This window comes from Apis mellifera, linkage group LG12 (genome assembly GCF_003254395.2).
Source record: "Apis mellifera strain DH4 linkage group LG12, Amel_HAv3.1, whole genome shotgun sequence".
Taxonomy (NCBI): domain Eukaryota; kingdom Metazoa; phylum Arthropoda; class Insecta; order Hymenoptera; family Apidae; genus Apis; species Apis mellifera.
The window spans coordinates 6,928,261-6,940,118 of NC_037649.1; the positions used below are offsets into that span (position 1 = coordinate 6,928,261).

General features: G+C 35.3%; 1 long non-coding RNA gene across 1 annotated transcript; it reads right to left on the reverse strand.

Moving 5' to 3' along the window:
* Window positions 1–2,906: 2,906 nt before the first annotated feature.
* Window positions 2,907–8,690, reverse strand: LOC107965375. Its single transcript, XR_003305875.1, has 3 exons — window positions 4,762–8,690; window positions 4,520–4,672; window positions 2,907–4,057 (listed from the first exon to the last, which is right to left on the reverse strand). It is a non-coding gene; the product is annotated as an uncharacterized LOC107965375 (long non-coding RNA).
* Window positions 8,691–11,858: the final 3,168 nt, after the last annotated feature.

An 11,858-nucleotide genomic window follows, 5' to 3' on the forward strand; every position in this document is an offset into this window, starting at 1 on the left:
CGATTTTTTAAAATCGTTCACACCTTGATCGTGATCCATGAAATGGCGCAACACTGAAACTTGTCGAACGATTTTTAAGTCGAAGCTCGCGATCGATCCGCGAGCAGAGCCTAATCGCGAACCGAACTTTCACTTTCATCCTTCCTCGCGCCCTCAACTTTTTTATCTTCTCGAGCTTGCCAGTCCCACTCCACGCGTGTGTGGAAAAAGATCTGCATACCTATTCCATACAGGCCGTTTCATACGTTTCGTATTCAAATAACCTTTCTAGTCAACGTTTTTTCTATTTCAATGATCAAACACGCGAGAAAATTCTTCAATGATATCAAATATCGTTCAGCTTTCGCGATACAAGATTTCTAAAGCAAGGGCAACAAATTTCTTGAACTCCTGAAATTGAACTTTCCACTGAAACCGTGTCTCTTACGCTGTGCGTTACCTTGGATACGCGAATCGAGCACAATTTCTTATCGATCAGCTTCGAAAATTGCATAAACCAACGCTTTTGAATCATTTCTATGCACGGATTATAAACGTTATACGGTTGCGCGTGAATTTTTCTTTCTAATAAAAAAAAGGAAATCAGTTTTCGTTGCTAGCTTCTTGAATAGAAGAAGATGGAAATAGAATAGAATTGCATAATCGCGAAATAAATTTTTCTACACGATCTGTGAAATAAGTTGGGCTCAGGTTCGTGGATACGCCACCACCCAAAGGACTCGAAACGGGAGGACTCGGGACAGGATACGAACGAATAATTTCAGAAAGTAGCTTCTCAATTACTTTAAAGACATATTCGCATTCAAACAAGTCCCAAGACCCCCGTCGAAATCCCCCTTGCGAGAAAATTAAAAATCTCTTCTCACTTTTATAAGAAAGCCCCTCGAAAGCTCTCTGTATATATTTATACGCAAGATTAAAAGCGCAACGAAAATTCTTCAATTTGTACGTATAAAGATTCGTATTTATGAATCGAGTATCATTGGATCGTTCTTTCGATTCTGTTTCATCGACGAACTCAGTAGAACAAAGGCACGATCCATGCAATAGTTTATCCCTATTTCCTTCATTAAATATATTCGATTCTGTTTCATCTCAGTAGAAAAAATCCATACAATATAATTTATTCCTATTCCCTTCGTCAAATATATTCATTCTTGCCGTCACTTTCGGCCAAGTTGTTTCCAAGAAAAAGTTAAAAACAACGCATAACGCCGTTACGCAATCTCAAACTCCAAGAAATTCCCCATACATTTCCGAGAAATGTGGCTTCAAGCTCGAGCCGATCGAGCAACACGACCGACTGGTCGCCTATCCACCATCGATTCAATGTATATCCGGTACATACAGCCGAGGTCGAAGCCAGCCAACCAAGATCCAAGACAATGAAAACGAAAGGTGGCACGCTCCCTTTTCCTAGCGGGACTCGCGCGCCGTCATTATCGCAGATGACCTGCGAAAATGCAACGGCCGATACAAAATGCACCGGTCGCACTCGCGATCGTTCCCTCTCTTCTCTCTGGCTGCGCGCAGCATACACATACACACACACACACACACACACACACATCCGTTCTCCTCTCTAGTCGCGAATTCGTCTCGCACGAGCGGTCGCACGATTTTCGAGCACTCGTTCAGGTGTCTCTCTCCCCCCCTCCTGGCCTGGCTTGGCCTGGACAGGGAAAAACGAAAAAGAAACGGCCGAGTCGTGCGCCCCGTTCTCGCCCCCTTTTTCTTCTCAACCACGTGTGTTGAACGAGCATTGAATAAGTCTTGGCCGCCGAATCGAAAACTTTCACTGGGATTCGCGGATTCGAGAAAGAAATTTAATTGCTATTAAAAGCGATTTAATTTTATACAGTTTGTACTTGTATGTGTATATATGTATATTGGATGAGAATTATTAGATTGGTGTATATTTTTTTGTGTGTAATTGTAATTGTTTTTTAAGATAGAGATGTATTTTATTTTTATCTGCAATACGCGTTTTTTATAATAAAGATCCGTAACTACTTATAGTTAATTCGATTCGTTTGTTAAATTTTATACAGTTTGGCTGTATTTGTATGTATATATAGTATTGTATGTATATTATATAGTATTTGTATGTATATATGTATATATTGAATGAGAATTATTAAATTGGTGTATACTTGTGTGTAACTGTAATTGTTTTTTAAGATTTTTTAAGATGTATTTTATTTTATCAGATATTTTATCTGTAATATGCGTTTCTTGTAATAAAAATCCGTAACTACTTATAGCTAATTCGATTCGTTTGTTAAGTTTTATACAGTTTGGCTGTATTTGTATGTATATATGTATATATTGGATGAGAATTATTAGATTGGTGTATATTTGTGTGTAATTGTAATTGTTTTTTAAGATTTTTTAAGATGTATTTTATTTTATCAGACGTTTTATCTGCAATATGCATTTCTTATAATAAGGAAAGATCCGTAACTACTTATAATTAATTCGATTCGTTTGTTAAACAGGTTATTATTTGGTTGATTATTATTGTTATGCTTGTTTCTTATTGTATGATAATCATTAGGTTATTAGATTTGGTAAAAAAAAAAAAAATGATATATCGCTTTGGAAAGATTGTGAATTTTCAGAATTCATATTTGAATGTATTGATTTTTATTAGGTTGGATACCAAGGATACGGGAGAATGGAGAATAAATAATAAGCTGAGAGAAGAAAATTGAGATTGTTTTTTTTTTGAGAAAGTTGATATTTTATTTGAAAATTATAATGCTGTAAATTTGTGTAAGAATAAAAGAATACCGATGTAAGAATTGATTAGAAAATATATATGTAATTTTATAAATTAAAGGAATTATTAATATTAATATATAATATTATAAAACTAATATTATTATTTTCACAAAATAGTTTTAGAATGTATAAAATAAACTGGACATAAAATGTTTTTGTTTAAAAAAGAAAAGACATCTTATATCAGGAATAATCTCAAGCTCAATTTTTCAATCCCTGGAAAAGCTAAAAGCATAGTCTCTCACGAGATATAAAATATTAAATATTTCGTTGGTACGTCACGGTAGCCGATTCACAATTACGACACGTTTAAAATTTCGCCAAATTATTTTCCTCGTTAAAAAAAAAAAAGAAAGAAAGAAGAGAAGATAAGAGGAAGGAATGTCAGAAGTAATAAACTAATTAGTAATATAAAAAAAAAAGTACGACAGCCAAGCGAATCACACTGATCGACGAAAAAAAAGATATAATTTGTCACCGAAATTACACAATTTTCCAATTTTCGAGTGCAAAATGAAAGCGCAATCATCTCTCCATCATCGCACGACACGTTTTTCAAAAAACGTGAAAGAACAAAACGCAATTATCACGAAAAAAAAAAATCAAAGATCCAATTAACCGATACAATTAACCACCCACGATATCGCGATGTTTCGAAACCGATCCTCGAGCATCAATCTCCTTACGAATAACGAATCTCGATCCTCTATCCTCAACAAGATTTACGCACCCCGTCAAAATTCACGAGTGCGCCGTAAATCGTGCGATTCGTTAGGGAATCCTCGTAACTTTCCATTTCGAGCAAAAAGGAAACCGATCTCTTTTTCCCCTCCACTCGGCCCGTTTTTATTAATTAAACGATCGAAAGAAAAAAGGGGAGGGGGGGAAGAAAGAAAGGTCGACCCTAAATAAATCCACTAAAAAGCGAATGTCGTCTTCTGGTGGATCGTCTCACGGTCGAGGCGAGTCCATTTCGATCGAACCACCTTGCCTCGGTTGCGTTGCGTCCTCCTCTCCTTTTTCCTTCCATCTTTAATTTATCTCCGCTGGTGGCACGCAGACCGTGTGTAACACGTTGCCCATTGTGTGTCCTTGTCGTAACGGGAACGATTTATCGCGCACGGGGACTGTGACGAAACGCTCGCCGGCCAGTCCGCGTGACAGTGTCCCTTACTCGGCCACGTTTATAGTATTATATTATACGGAGAGGATCGGATCGCTCGGGGAGCGACAAGAGCCCCTTTGTTGCCTGCCACTGTGATCTTATGCAATGCTAGAGAATAGGAATGATTATTATTCGTGCGTGCTTTTCATTACATCGTGCGATTAAATAAAAGTATTTAAAAATTGAATATTCTTTCGAATGAAAAATTATGCATCGTTAAGTCTAGAGATCGGTTGCAAACGGAAAAGCGAAAAGATATGTGGAAAGATCGAAGCGTTTTCATTGGATCCCGACGCGGAATAGATATTCAAGTTGCACCGGAACGAAAATTCTTATCTGCTCGCCGGAAGTGTGCAACGTGAAAGTCTGCCAAGAATTTCCTCGCTCAGAGATCCATCCAACGATTTCTACGTTTTGCTCCTTCGATCTCGAGTTAAAAAAAAAAAAAAAAGAAAAAGAAAAGGAAAAGGAAAATAGAAGAGGGATCAAAGATTGAGACAAATGTGAGATTCGAAGTGCGGAAGTGACGCGAAGATGTTGGTTTAAAACGTTTTCTAAATCGTAACGAACCGTGGAAGAAATCGGTAAAAGTATCCGTGGTCCAAAAACTGGTCCTTGGTCGAGCAATTTTCTTCCAAACCGGAAGACGGATGAAACGGTGGCGGGTCGAGAAGAAAGGAAAAGGCGTTGCCATTGACCGTGTATACACGGCTGCGTAAGTATCTAGAGAAGTAGATCGTAGCCTATGTATATATCATACATATATATATATATATATATCATTTTGCTTGACTTTCACCGAAAAATCTTACCTTCGTTCGTGTCGAGAATGCGTCTCACTCGCAGAGAAGAATTCCACGAATACGGATGTCCTTTGTTCTCACGGGTGGAGGAGGTTGCACGCTCGAGATACCTGGCCATCGGACCGTTCTATGAAACTGAAGCAACGATCGAGATAACCTGATAGCCGTTTTGCATCGCTGCGGTGGATACCGATCGCCGCGTTTAATCCTTCGAGAGAAGGAAAAGAAGTTTAATTGGGAAGAATGGAGGAATGCATTTTTGTTTCTTAGAGACAGGTTCACATTGAGTTGGTTAAGATAAAACTTTCTTGGATACTCTAGTTTTGTACTTTTCTTTCTTTTTTATAGCAGAAACGGAGGAATTATACGCGATTTTGCTATGTTTTAAATAATTATAAAAGTAAAAGAAAAATATGGATGGATATTATCTTTTCTCTATTTTTTGACGTTGAAGTTTTCTTCCGATATATATATATATTTTTACTTGCCTTGAATCCTTTACTTTATTTAAAAATAATTATACACGACAATTGCAATTATGTATTTGACTCTTACTTTCATTTATCGGTAAAGTGTCGTCTTCGCAAATTTCATCGATTTATATAACAACAAGGCATCGTGGAAACCTCTTCGAATAAAAGTAAGAGAACTCTTTCCTTCTTAAGTTAATTTTAAGACATTGTCAGAATTCGCCTTCGAGAAACGCGTCTTTCTATAATATTTCGAATGAAACGTCGAACTATTCCCTTTCCAACCATTGCCGACATTACTTCGAATCGCCCATTGAATATATTTTCCTCTGACGCGATGAAATATCACCGTTCTCTTTACTAACGTCAAACGCGCGTGCACGAATCCGGTAAAAGAAAAACGGGTTCAGAAAATTTTCGCGGGGTAACAATGCACAATGATCAACGAGTCAACAATTTGACTCGATGATCGATGCTCCTTTTGTTTCGAGAGGGAGGGTGTTGAACGCCGTTTCAACGTTTGTTCGTTGCCGCTCGAAACGGCGATCAAATCATCGCCAGAATATTTCGATCTTAAATACGATTTTTCCTTCTGATTAAAGATTTCTTTACGATCGATCGAAATTCTACGCGGGGCGGGCATTCGATGGATAGGAAACAAATTATTACACGAATTAAATAAACAACATTTTGCGAATCGATCGCAATGATTAAAAACTCGATTCGGTTCGTATATAGAATACATAAATCGATCGATCGGTTTCTTGCCACGGTTAAACCGGTAACGGGTAAGCAAGCCTGGGTAATTGATGCAATTACGAGGATTCATGATTATTCTACAAGTAACACGTAGATAAACGGCTCTTTGCCTTGTGGAATAAGTTAGGAGGGGGGCATACGGATATTCGTCGATTCCGTTTTTTCTTTTCACCGTGTTTCTTGTAAAATTTATTGATAAGAGATCGTATCCGATGTAATCGACCGATCTTACTTTTACACGATTTCGTTTTACGATATTATACATTTATTATAAATACATTCTTGTTTTACGCGATAAAATAATATAATAATTGTACGGTACGGTGGTGAAATTTATTCTTCAATTTGAGAATGGAAGAAAGTATTGTAATAATAGCTATAATATATTTTTCGTGATAGACACTATATGGAATGTAATTATATGCGGTATATTCAAATTGAAAACAAAAGAAAGTGAATGAAGCGAATATTTTATTTTCTTCGTAATTAAAATATTTCCTTATATGCAAAATAGAAATTAGACGCAATAAATTAGACGTTAAATAAATAATGTAGTAAATAGCAAAATCGTGTTTTCACTCGTTAAACGTTTTTTTATAACGTAAAAATACGTGAATAATACGCAACGACGAACATTTTTCTTCTGTAATTAAATGTCAAATCATACGCATTCTTTCTTTCACTTCTTGTACACGAAAGAAAGAAAATGTGTACTTTTTTTTTTCAATCTCTCGGATATTTCAAACGCGATTTTATCCTCCTCCAATATTAATTAAAATATTCAATCTCCAATCTATACGAGAATACGATCACTTTTCGGTGAAAGGTGTTTCGGAAAATACGCAAAAAAAAAAAGAAAAGAAAAAAAAAGAAAGAACGAAAAAGAACGCGTGTTCGAGAAATTAATCGAACAACCGTCCTCCTCTCAATGTTAATCTGGCATTCGTTGAAAAAGAAAGCGATCTTTAATTGGCGACGCAATAAAATGTCTTCAGGCATCGAGCAGTATTCTTTTCCTCGGCCGAAATCTGTGACTTATGTCACGTAAACCGGAATTCGGGAGTTGGGACAATTCCAAGAATGGAATTCAATTAACCATTTGCATATTCACGAAATTGATTCAAGATCGAATCTTGTTTTAAAATATTTCTCATTTCTAAAAGAAATTCTTTTTCTTTTAATTCGAAAAAGTTTCTTTTATTCTTAAAATATCCCTTATTTCTGAAATGATGCTTGTTGAAATATTCTCAAAAAATTTTCCACTTTTAATAAATATTCTTTCTTCTTGAAATCTTGAATCACATATTGAAATATTATTCTCTCTTTTATATATATATATATACTCGTTTCGATATATTAAACATAATTTAGCACGTAATTATCACGCGCAAAAGATGCAATCTTTCACGGTATTTTTCTTTTTCTTTTTTTTTTTTTCTTTTTGTTGTTTAAACTCAAGAAGGTGTGAAAAATATGAATTCTATCCAATAGGAAATAACATTCGCAATAATAACGTAACTAACTCTTACATATTTAGGACAGTTACACTTTTTAATTTCACACGTAAAACTTCTTATGTAAAAAAGAAAAACAAAAGACGCTGATTTTTATCGGGGATAATGGGCTTAGCAACACCATAGACACATATTTCATTCAACTCGTGGCGACAAATTGAGACGATCTGCAAATGAATTTTCTCATTACAACTACAGCTCATTGTTACTTCTGTTTCCACTCAGATTTACATTCGCGAGTTATGCTTCAAGCGATGCTTAATTTTGCATATCTAACGCCTAAACTGAATTGTGCTGTTTTAACGAGTCTGCGAAACTGTTTTCTAAATTGTTAATTAATATTAACTCGCAGTCGTGTCTTGATTCTTTAACCGTGAACGAACAAGCGGAAGAAATTTTTGAAATTTTCTACAACGAGATATCCAATTTTATCTTCCAATAATCCAATTTTATCTCTCGACGGAAAATTTATATCGCGTATCAAATTTCTCCTCTCGCACGAACCAACAATATTTATTTCGTGTCTTAGTTTTGATGTATGCCCTAATCCATTTTCAACGAGTAATTTCTTACCCGTAATACGAGCGGCAATAACCAACACTAGTTAATTCGGACGAATAACTAATAACAGTTTCCTAAAAAAAAAAAAAGAAAATTATGATAATCACTTTCGTTGCGCTGCACAAGTTGCAAATATTTAAAACGACCATAAATATTTAAAGCCACGTGGACCGCACGCGAAAAGCTACGATATTTTTGATGCATTGAACGAAAAACGAGAATATTCTAATACATATTTCGTACATTTGCACGAAAGACACAACGTCAAACGTAATCGAACGTATTATTACGTTTGTGCGCGTTTCTAAGTGAGGATGGTTAAAAGTCGGGATGGAACGAGTGGAAAAGAATTTTTTCGTCTTAATCCATCTTTCCAATTTCTGTTACAACAAATGTATCGTAACAGTGGGAATTCTCGTCGAAAGATTTATATCGGTATTAAATAGCGGTATGAGATTTGCAGCGTGTGAAAACTTTTATTATATTATTCTCCTTTATCGATGCATTTAATTTCGACACGTTATTACATGATACTTAAAACCAATATTAACTCGACGACTCGTAACATAAATTTCACGTTGTTGAACGAAAAAAAAGAAAAAAGAAAAATCGCTTTAACGCGATATCGTAATAATATCGAATCAATTAAACGTTGTAATTTTTCTTTTTTCATTTCGCGTGAACGATATTGCGGTTTAAAATATCGATTTATTTAAATTTTTGAAACAATTTTGTCGTTTAGATTTTTTTTTCCTTATAAATTTATCCTTTCGTTCGAAAAATATCTTAAGAGAAGAATTTTTAAAATATCGTTAAATTAAACATCGTTACAGAACATTTTGATTAATTTGATAATCGTAAAAATATCAGCATTTCAAAAAATGATTAATATAGTTGTAGAAACTGGATTCACGGTCTGGTAAATAGGATAGTAGTAACGTTTATATGGAAAGAAAGATAGAAAGAAAAAAAAAAAAAATTCTAGTTGAATAATTGTCTGCCCAACTTTCGTACGTATCACGCTCACTTAACAATCTTCATCCACTTTAAAATTCAAATTGCAACTTATCGTGTATATTTTATAATAAAGAATCAGATTGTGATAGAGATTCTGATGATAGAAAAAAAGTTAAAAAATTTCAAAGGCGATTAAAAAGAATGACTTATTATAACGAACGACGAGAGACAAGTATGCCAATGACTTTACAATCGATACAATAGAAATTTCGAGTTTTGAACAATCTTTTTTTCTTTTTTTTTCCCCCAAGAAAGGAAAGTAAAAACCTCATCAATTTTTTCCCCCGAGACTCGAATGAGAACATCGAATTCCCGACTTTCTCGCAGATGTCTCGACCCGTTTTACAAGCAAAGTTTCAACAATGTTAATCATAGGAGTACCCGACGAGTTGGACGTTTTTCAAAGCATCCTCGTAATTCGCGTAGAAAGGAAGCGTATTAAGCTTCGTTGATTTCTCGCAATTTAACGCCGATGCGCCTGTTTATTATGATTAACAGCGGAAACACGGTTACTGATGAAATCAAGTATCGTTCGTTTTTATTTCCCCGATGAGCTGTAAATTCCGCCCTCATCGCGTCAATTGAAACGCGAGCGCAAAATATCCTTATTCCCTGCTTCTCTCCAATGACGTAACGAGAATGGATGCACGCGAATAACGTTGACCTGTTCCACTTGAGATTCGACAAAAATTTGATCCTTTGGATCCTGAAAAAAAATATTTAATCAATAATAAATCGATATCGATGTTGCGGTTTATTTTTAAATATTTTTGATAGATAAAATGCAAAATTTTAGAAAAATATTCCTTTAGCTAACTCGTGTACGTATTTACCAAACTCTTTGAAACTCTGAGAATTCGATCTCGTTTCTCGTTTCTTGCGACGAATCATTTAGAAAATCCATAATTACGTGGTTGCTCAATAATAGATAAAAACGGTCAATTGCTTTGCGTTTTTTTAAATTTTAGAAACATTTGAAAAAACGAATATTATGCAAATATTACGCAAGCCAGTAGATCGTGCAACGTTTCGTTTTTCGAACGATACTTCGTTTCAAATCATTTCATGTAACAAATTTTTTTACAAATTTTTCGCGGAATCTGAATGTTTGATTCCTGAAAAAAAGTCAACGATCATTAATTCCCTATCAGTGTCTATATAACCATTAATTTTCGAACGTGAAAAAAAAAATAAAACGTTGAACATCGAGTCAATTATTAAAATTTCATTCTAAAAAAAAAAAAAAAGAAAAAATCAAAATAAGATAAAACGATCATACCTATGTATTACAAATGTCGCAACCATCTATCATAAAATTTTACTTCGCTTTCATATTCCTCTCTAAAAAAAAAAAAAGAGAAAAAAAAGAACTTCTCTCTAAACTTCTTTCTCTTCGAACTTTTTCCTCGTGCAAACCGTGATTTCGAATTAAGAAACGAACCAACATGCTCGCGATAAAAACCAAGAATTATTTGTGACCTTGTTTAGACAGAAAGAGAAGCAATTTCTGTCTAAAATCGTTTAAAACTTTCTTATTCCAAGTCGAAACTCGTTTCCACGTGGAAAACGCGTATGTAATTTACTCACAGCTTCCTTTTAACGAACGATCCCTGTATCAGTGACTCGAAACGAATTTCCAAGCGGGATAAACGCCCTGCCCCTCTCTTGATCCAGCAACGAGCGAAAACGAGGATAAACTTCATTTCGAAATTCTTCCTCGAGATTTCTTCTAGCGCGCTTCAACTTCTTCTTTCAAAAGGAAGAAGAGGAAGAAGAAGAGAAAAAAGAGAACGAGGCTCCAGCGTGAAAGTTAAACGTAAATTGAAGGCGTGTATGTGCCTGTTATTTATTAGAGAATTCTTATTATCATATGAAAGTCGGTTTTGTTTTTCGCAGTCGTGTTCGTCCCGGACCACGTCCGATCTAACATTTTTATGCGTGTCTTCCGGTGACACGTTGCCGGAATACGGCAGTAGAAACGGCACTGGTTATTCACATCGTTATTCTATCGACGTCTACACTACTGGAATGGACACGTTTGTTTTGTCTGGTGCTCGATTCGATGTACGTGTCACTCTTAGATTTATTTTGCGGGAAGTAGCGCTTCTCACCGCGTGCATTCTCCTATGGATTTTTGATAAAAATATCTAAAAGTTGTCGAACATTTTATATAACTTTCCTTTCAACGAGTAATCAATAAGTTTGTTAGAAAGAATATGAATTTTTCAGAATTTTATCGAAGAGAAACAAATAATATTCGAAAATAATACTTAACGCTTCCGATCGTCTTCGAGTAAAAAGTATTAATTGAAACGCTTGAAACCAATTTGTTTCAATTTCAATCGAACACAAGACTCGCGAGAAGAGGTCGTGCACTCTCCTTGTCAGAGACCTTCGAGCATCATTCACTCGCATAGAAACCGGCATTAAAGGAAAGCTTCCGACATTCACTCCGCTATCAATACACACCGTTTGTGTCATAATTCATGCTTGAATTTTTCTCCCCTTTTCCTTTCCATTCTTTTTTTTTCTCTCTCTCCCCTTTTTCAACAGAGTTGATATATAGATCGAGAAAGTCTGTTCGGGGGAAAGGGACAGAAGTTCAACGAGATAAATGATCGATATATCGGCCGTTAAATATTAATAAGCCAAGTTTAAATCTACTTACTCGACAATATATAATTAATGATATTTCGTGTAATCGGATTCAATCTTCCTTTCGATTCCTCTCGTTTCCTACAATCGATCCATCACGCGGAGAAACGAATAAACACATCGGTTTAAC